An 8,516-nucleotide genomic window follows, 5' to 3' on the forward strand; every position below is an offset into this window, starting at 1 on the left:
ACGAGGCGTAAATATAATTGTGAATACGTTTTTGCTTCAAATAAATTATGATCAGTACATGAGAATGCAGATGACGGACCTCCATGTGAAAAAAGAAACATATGAGAAATAATTATAACATGCCAAGAAATACGCAAGAGAATGTGTTTTTATTTTCAACGAGTTCGGGGTCATATCAATTGAAGTCTTGTGATAGAAACGAAGGTCCCCTTTGGAAGAGATGAAATTAAGTTTTTTTTTGTTTTTGTTTTTTCAATTGGCCAGTTCTGAGTTCTTAATTTGTTTCAAACTGCGAACCATCACTCTTTTTTTATATTGGAATATCTTCTTTCAAAGCAAGATATAATTCACCCATTCCCAGTAAACAACCAAAAAAAAAAAAAAAAATCTCCACTTCCCTATTAAACAATCGTGCAACTCCACGAACCCCCGAAAACGAATCACCCCAAGCCACTCATTGCGAACCACCGAAGCCACAGAGACGGGGGCGAGCTCACCTGCAAGGAATGCACGAAGGCGATGACGAACTGAATCATCTGCATGGTAGTGAGGTACTTTTTCCATCACAGGTAAGGCCTCATACGCGGGCCCATGGCTGCCAGCAATATAATAGCTGTACATCCGAAAACGTGATGAAAGAATGCTGGTGCAATAAAAGCTGATGTGGCCTCCTGAAACCAAGTGGAGGTGGTAGGTGAAACAGTTTTATTGATTAAATGTTCTCATGCAAAATTACTGATTTGCTGTCATTAGAATTTCCGATTGGTTGTTCATTCGCGAAGAAATTATTTGCTGTTTGTCCATAATTTTTTATTTGCCGTTTATGAACAAACTCTTGATCACTGTTCGTCACAAATTAACTGATTTGCTGTAACGTAACAAAGTTAGTTGCTTTTATTGTCCATTATAAGGCACTAACTTACTACTATGCACAAATTACCTAACGAGGCTGTAAATAATCAATGACTGTAATTCACAAAATTTTCTGATTGCTCTTGCATCGAGATTTTACTGATTTTGCCGTTTGTCGCGTTTCTGGTTTTTGCTTCATCGCAAAGTAGTTGCTCCCGCAAAATTTCTTATAGATTTAATCATTGGTCTCACAAAATTGCCCATTAGCTGTTCATCACATCATTTCCGATGAGCGTAGTATCGTCACAATATCTTTAATCAGAGGTACCCCAAAATTTACTGATTTTATTTTTTCCATTTAAAAATCTAAACTTTGGTTTTGTTCTGCACAAACTTTCTGCTAAGCTTCCATCACGACCTTTCAAACTGGCTGTTCACCGAAAATGTTCAGATTATCTGGTTCACACAAACTAATGGCGAAACAGTTTTGACTATGACTCACAGGATTCGAATGTTTTATGAAATTAATTATTCAGTTATCTCTACACTTTCTCGTCTTATTTAGTGATCGCTCCTCTCTTGGAATAACCTTTTAAAAAATATTATGAAATGAAAGGGGGGGGTAAAGTAACAGAAAAAGAACGTTAGACAAAAAATAATATAAATAAAATTAATAACAGATAAAATAAAAGACTATAAGAAGCGAAAGGGGGAAAAGTACACAACGTATGCTGATTGAAGAAAAAAAAATATATATATATATTTATATATATATATCTAAGATATATTATTATATATATCTATTATATATATATATAAATATATAATGAAAGAGAGAGAGAAAACAAAAATAAATGAAAAAATAACACAATGGAAAATGAAAGAAACGAAAATAACATGAAAAAAAAACGTAGCAGTAAATCCACATAAAATAAAATAAAAATAAAACACAAAAATAATATAAACCAAACAACAAAACAGAGAAAAGCAACACAAGAAATGCGAAACGAAAGGAAAAACGAAGCAAGTACCTGGCTGGAAGCGCACGCCATTCCAGGCGCAGGCGGGCATGAGCGCATGGTGACTCACGTGCAGGGGGGAGATAATTAAATCGTATGAGTCAGTAAAGAAAAAAAGGGAAATTAGAAATTGTTCTCTAGCCATCTTTTACGAGCTCAAGAAACCGTTTGTTGCTTTTTCTCTCTCTCAATCTCATAAGGAGAATTTTATAGTTCTTCTCGTTTAAGTCGTTTTTTAGAACCCACTTCCGATCACCACGAATCGGTTTGTAACAGGCGTCATTGTGCTTATCGTGTCAAGGAAGTCGATGAGTTTGGAGAAATAGTACCAATAGCATGCGTGCAGCATCTGGCGGGAAAAGAAGCAACTAAAACACTGTATATCGATATAGCATGATGGTCAACAATAATGTCCGCCAGTAACTCTTAATATTCGAGGTGTGAGAGAGAGAGAGAGAGAAAAAAAGAGAAAGTGAGTGAGTGTAAGAGAGTGTGTGCGAGTGCTAGTTTGTGTGCGTGTGTGTGTGGGGGGGAGAAGTGAGTGAGTGCTAGTGTCTGTGGGGGGGGGGGGGGTAGAAAGTGAGTGTGAGTGTGAGTGCTAGTGTGTGTGTGTGTGTGCGTGTGCGCGCGCGTGCGTGCATGTGTGTGTGTGCGTGTGCGCGCGCGTGCGTGCGTGCATATGTGTGTGTGTGTGTGTGCGTGTGTGTGTGTGTGCGCTCGCGTGTGTGTGTGTGTGCGTGCGTGCGTGTGTGTATGTGTATGTGTGTGTGTCAAATTCTTATCAGTAGTGTTCTTTCTATTCAGATTTATGTTGAGACTTCTAATTCTTTATTTTCTTTTATACATTTAATTTATTCCCGGATTCTTTGAACGATCTGACACTTTTTTTTTTTTTTCTTATATATTTCATATTCATAAAGTTATTAATTAGTTTATGTTGAATATTAACCTGTATAATTGTTTAGTTCATCTAAATAGCACTTCAGTTTATCCAGTTTAAGACTCATAGTCGATTGTTTTAGGATTTTTTTTGTTCTGGGTTCTTTAGACACAGGGGGAGTAACGTTTTTTAATTTATTAAAGTAATTGCTATTTTTCTCTACACGAAATATGAATATTTTCTCTATTTTCCTCACGTTTCTTTGCCGGTTGCTTGCCTTCTTGATTTAAGTTCATTACTCACGGGTATATCTAATTTTTCTAAGAATTTTGTAAAAGCAGAGCTAGGAGGACGAGTGATGACAGATGCGGCTGCCGGTCGCAGGTCAGCAGTATTTTTTTTCAAATTTTAGTGTCCGCTGCTCTGGTTGCTTTGTTCTCCGTTCGTGAGTCGTGCGTGAGTGAGAAGGAATGGCCGTGACTCCTACCCACCAGCACGATGTCACGCGCCACATGAGCACAAATAACCCAAGAGTGGCCATAGGTCGCTTAGGGGGTTTCCATGCAACAGGTGGTTGTCAGGTGTTCCTACTTTTTCCCCGTTTGGTTTTCTTTAAAATAGGTTTATATAATGAACACCTGGACAGTGTGCGCGCGTACGTGTATATGTATGTATGTATGTATGTATGTATGTATGTATGTATGTATGTATGTGTGTGTGTGTGTGTGTGTGTGTGGTGTGTGTGTGTGTGTGTGTGTGTGTTGTGTCTATTGTGTGTGTAGTGCTGTGCGTCAATGTGAGTGTGCCGTGTTGGAGTGTGTGTGTGGTGTGTCGTGTGGGTGTGTGTGTGTGTGTGGGTTGTGGGTCGTGCTGCGTGTGAGTGTGTGTGCGCTGCGGGTGCAGGCTCTCTTACCTCGTGGCCCGTGGGTATATCGGAGAAGTCGCAGGCTGGCACGGAACGAGTAGAAGCCGAAAACCAGCCGTCCCATCCCGCTGGAGGAGGAGGAGAAGGGAGTGAATAAAAGGGGGAGGGGGGGAGGGGGAGGAAACTGCCGTGGCAACTAAAGGGAGAGGAAGTGCGTTAGATGACAGGAAAAATTAGGAGGAGACAAGGGAATGATAACGTCAATGCTTAACTGTATAAAACGAATCAGAAAATACGCAAAGTGAGGAAGAGAGAGAAAAGAAAGAGAGAGAGAGCGAGAGAAGAGAGAGAGAGATGAGAGAGCAGGGAAGAGACGACGGATGCGAGGAGGAGAGAGAGAGAGAGAGAGGAGAGGTGGGGGGGGGGGAAGAGGGGGAAGAGAGAGAGAGAGAGAGGGAAGGAGAGGAGGATGAGATGAGAGAGAGAGGGAGAGGGAGAGAGAGAGAGAGGAGAGAGAGAAGAGAGAGAGAGAGAGCGGAGAGAGAGGGAGTGGAGAGAGAGAGAGGAGTCGTAGAGAGAGAGAGGAGGATGAGGAAAGAGAGAGAGGAGGAGAGAGAGACGACGAGAATTGAGAGAGAGATAGAGAGAGAAGATGAGGAGATGAGCGAGAGAGAGAGAGAGAGAGGAGAGAGAGAAAGAGAGATAGAGAGAGAGATTGAGAGAGAGAGAGAGATAGAACACAGAGAGAGAAAGGGAGAGAGAGAAAGATGAATGAGAGAGAGAGAGAAGAGCGGAGGAGAGAGAGAGAGAGAGACGAGAGAGAGAGAGGAGAGAGAGAGAGAGAGGAGACAGAGAGAGGAGGACAGAGAGAGGAGAGAGAGAGAGAGAGAGAGAGAGAAAATGAGAGGAGATGAGATGAGAGAGGAGAGGGAGAGGAGAAGAGAGAGAGAGAGAAATAGTAAGAGAGAGAGGAGAGACGAGGAGAGAAGAGAGAGGAGAGAGAGCGCGAGAGAAAGAGAGAGAGAGAGAGAGAGAGAAGAGCGAGAGAGGAGCCAGAGAGAGAGAGAGAGAGAGAGAGAGATAGAAGAGAGACGGGAGAGAGAGAGACGAGAGAGGAGAGGAGAGAGAGAGACAGAAAGAGAAGAGGAGAGAGACGAGAGAGGGAGGAGAGACGGAGATAGATAGAGAGAGATAGGATTGATAGAGAGAGAGAGAGAGAGAGAGAGAAGAGAGAGCGAGAGAGACGACAGGAGGAGAGAGAGAGAGGAATGAGGAGAGAGAGAGAGAGAGAGAGAGAGAGAGAGAGAGAGAGAGAGAGAGAGAGAGAGAGAGAGGAGGATAGAGAGAGGACAGAGAGAGAGGAGAGAGAAGAGGAGAGAGAGAGAGAGAGAGAGAGAGGAGGGGAGACGAGAGAGAGAGAGAAGAGAGAGAGAGAGTTAGCGGAAGCCAGTCAGACAAGCCGACGAGAGAGACAGAGGCAGACAGCGGCGCGCAGCCTCACCTCGCAGACCATGCCACGAGCAGAAGAAGACGACCGGAAGGCGTTGTAGGCGACATGAAGGGGCGGAGTCCCAAAAAACAGGGCTTACTGTTATCCATGAGTCGGGCCGGACAGTGCAGCCAAAGACATACGCCTGGGAGTAAATGAGCGTCGGGTCTGCGACTTCATCAGGATCCAAGAGTCTGTGCGAGGGTCTGGCCGGGACCTCGAGGACAACATCAGGGTTCCAGTAGAGCATGTTGGCGATGCACAGCAGGATGCCCGTCGTGGGACTCACGCCCACCTTCTCCTCTTTCTCTGCTGGAAGGAAATTGCTATTTAGTGGATAAATGCAACACACACACAGATATACATACATGTGTGTGTGTATGTATATATATGTATATATATATGTATATATATATATATATATATATATATATATATATATATATATATATTATATACCAAACACATACACACACACACACAAACTAGGCACAAATACATGTGTGTGGCCATGTGAAAACATCCTTGTATCTTATCCATAATGACAGAAAATAACATTTCCTCCACTAAACATTTCTTTATATCTTTCCCTGACCGGTCCTACCCAAGTCCGCCCATTATAATTCCCTCTTCACCAGAATTTACCCCTTTTCACCTTCCACTCACGTATTATTATCTGTGTCCCTTCGCTCAATTGCTCGAGCTGTGTCATCTACTACCATGCACTGTACAAATAGGGGAAAGGAAAAAGAGAGACGAAAAAAGTGAAGGACGCCGGGTTTTCCTCTTGCCTTCTGGAATTACCTTTCGCCTCTTCCTCCTGCGGGCGTGGGTGAGAGCCGTGGTCCGAGACACGCTTATTGCTGGGAGCCATGACGAGGTTGTGGGTGGTGACGGGCGGGAAAGGAAGCAAAAATCGGCGGTTCTGAAACCATGTTAACATTTCCGATTAGTTTGGCTTTTCACTTCCACCGAAAATAGTGGTCGCGCGCGTGTGTGTGTGTGTGTGTGTGCGCTTACGCCATGCGTTACATCAGTGGTTCCCAACCAACGGTTCCACACATTAAAAATAAAGGAACTAAGATCCATCTTTACTGCTAACGCTTTATCTGGGTCTGCGTGAGTACATTTCACCATTTACGATATACTCTATAATGAAACACTAACTGGTGCATGTATACATGTGACTATCGCTGAATAAAACGATGATTTAACCAAAAAATTTCAAAATTTTGCGCACGTTACGCGTTCTCGTGGTAGGCAGTCACGTGCCGGTGTTTTATATTTACATTCACTCATAACGATACAAAAAAAGCACCCAGGCACATTCTATTGCCAACAAAGAAACATGAATAAATGTATAAAAACAGACGTACTTTTTTCTCTTATTAAACACAAGTTTTTGAATACTAAATCATGTGTGTCATAACGTGGACATAGGCCTACTTGTGTGCGGCAACACCAATATTGTTTTCGAACATTAACACTTATAACAATGGAAGGAACAGACATGATAACGCATCACACGAACACACTGATACACGACCGAGGAACTTACTTCGGTCACACCGTCAGGACAGGAGATTCAACTCCTGAAGGACAGACACAATACGGCGCTCGCTGGTGCCACGCCGTCGGCAGGATCTTCGGCAGGAGGTTAGCGCCGGGGACAATCTGATCCAGGGACAGGCGCACTTAGGGGGCTTGTGAGGGAATGAGGGAGTGTCGCGGGAGGACAGGGAGGGAATCCCTCGCGAAGGCGTGATGCCACAAACACCAGCAGGAGGGCGAGGGAGGACCAACGTGCGGCTGCCACGGAGCCAGCGCTAACACTGTCGACAAAGCGGGCCGGCTGTCAAAGAGACAAAAGTTTGGAAAGAGTTGAAGGAAGAATGTGCAATAGCCCTTTACTTCCTGACCCTCCCTTTTTTAAACCCCCTTTTTTCCCCTTCGGCCCCTTTAAATGTTTTAAAAAATTTAAATTTTTCTACTTTTAACCTGGTTGATTTATTCTGAGTAAAATTAAATCGAAACCTTCGGGGGAAAAGGGGAAATGTTTTCAAAAATTTTGGCGGGGAAAAAAATTTTTCCCCGGGGTGGTCAAAGGGGTAATCCCCCCTAATTTCCCAGCTGGGAATTATGTCGGGAAAGGCGGAGAAAACCCAAAATAAAAACAGCGACCCTGAACTTGAGAGGGTTCTGAAAATTCCCGACGAAATTTTATGCAATCCCCCGGGTGAAAAAAAATGGTAAGCGAAATTGGGTTTTCGTGTGATGAAGGCCCCCACGTAGATGTGCCAAATTTTTTTTGTGATTAAAAATTTTTCATATTAGATTTTTATATTTCCCCTATTAAGTAATTAGAGATTTAAAAATAAACGCATGCCCCCTTTAATGTATCAACTATTAAAGGAATTATACATTACAAAATTCTAACCTATTATAGGCCAATTTCTTGAAAATCCTAAATTTTGGAAAAAATTCACCCTTTTGTTTCCCGACAAAATTTCCCATTCCCCCCCCCATGCACACAGCCCGATGCTAAAATTTCCCCAAATACCCATGTCTGCAGTGCCCATGTTTCCCCCCGGAAAAATAAAATCAACCCCAACATCCCTTTGATTTCTTTTAAAAAAAATTGAAATTACTTGATTTGTTGATTTCCCTTTCGATTTTTTTTGGGCGTTTTAGACCCCATTGAATAGGAAGGGCGTTTTTTAGTTTTTTAGTGGAAAAATTTAGTGGGCCATTTTTTTTTTCCCCCCCCCCTCTCTCCCCTTCCCCTCCATTTTATCCCCCCTCAATTTTTCTCTCCCCCCATCTCTCCCCCCTCCCCCCCTCTTCTCCCCTCTCTCCCCCTCCTCCCCCCCCATTTACTCACCCCCCAAAAACCAAAATTTTTCCCTCTTACCCCGCCCCTCTCCCCCCCTCTAACTCCCACTCACTTTTTTTTCCCTTAAAGCTCCTTTTCGAGAAAGAAAAGAGGGGGGGGGGGGGGAAAAAAAACGGGGGGGGGGGAAAAGAGAGAGAGAGGGAAAATGGGGGGGAGAGGAAAGAGAGGGGGAAGGGGAGAGGGGGAGGGGGAGCGAGAAGAAGGGGGAGGAGAGAGAGAGGGGGGAGGGAGAAGAGAGGGGGAAGAGGGAAAAAAGGGGAAAAGGGGGGGGGGGGCCCAAAAAAATAAATTTAAAAAGATGACCTAAAACTTACTGTTCATTATTTCCCCACGGACTTGTGTGCCAAATCCAAAATTCTGGAAAAAGTCCCAATGTCCCCCTCGCGATATTTATATACAAATTTTAAAAAAAAAGGTCCCCGCCAAGTTTTCTACATTAACGATATTTACCTGCGATCAAAAAATTTTTTAAAATTCTCATACAAAAGCATCAAGTGGTATCCATTAAAAAATCCATT

The 8,516-nt window shown here is 43.2% G+C and overlaps 1 pseudogene; it reads right to left on the reverse strand.

Annotated features, from left to right (window-relative positions):
* LOC119597991 overlaps positions 1–6,937 on the reverse strand; it is an 8,660-nt pseudogene extending 1,723 nt beyond the window's left edge.
* Positions 6,938–8,516: the final 1,579 nt, after the last annotated feature.

The sequence above is a fragment of the Penaeus monodon genome, chromosome 40 (assembly GCF_015228065.2).
Source record: "Penaeus monodon isolate SGIC_2016 chromosome 40, NSTDA_Pmon_1, whole genome shotgun sequence".
NCBI lineage: Eukaryota > Metazoa > Arthropoda > Malacostraca > Decapoda > Penaeidae > Penaeus > Penaeus monodon.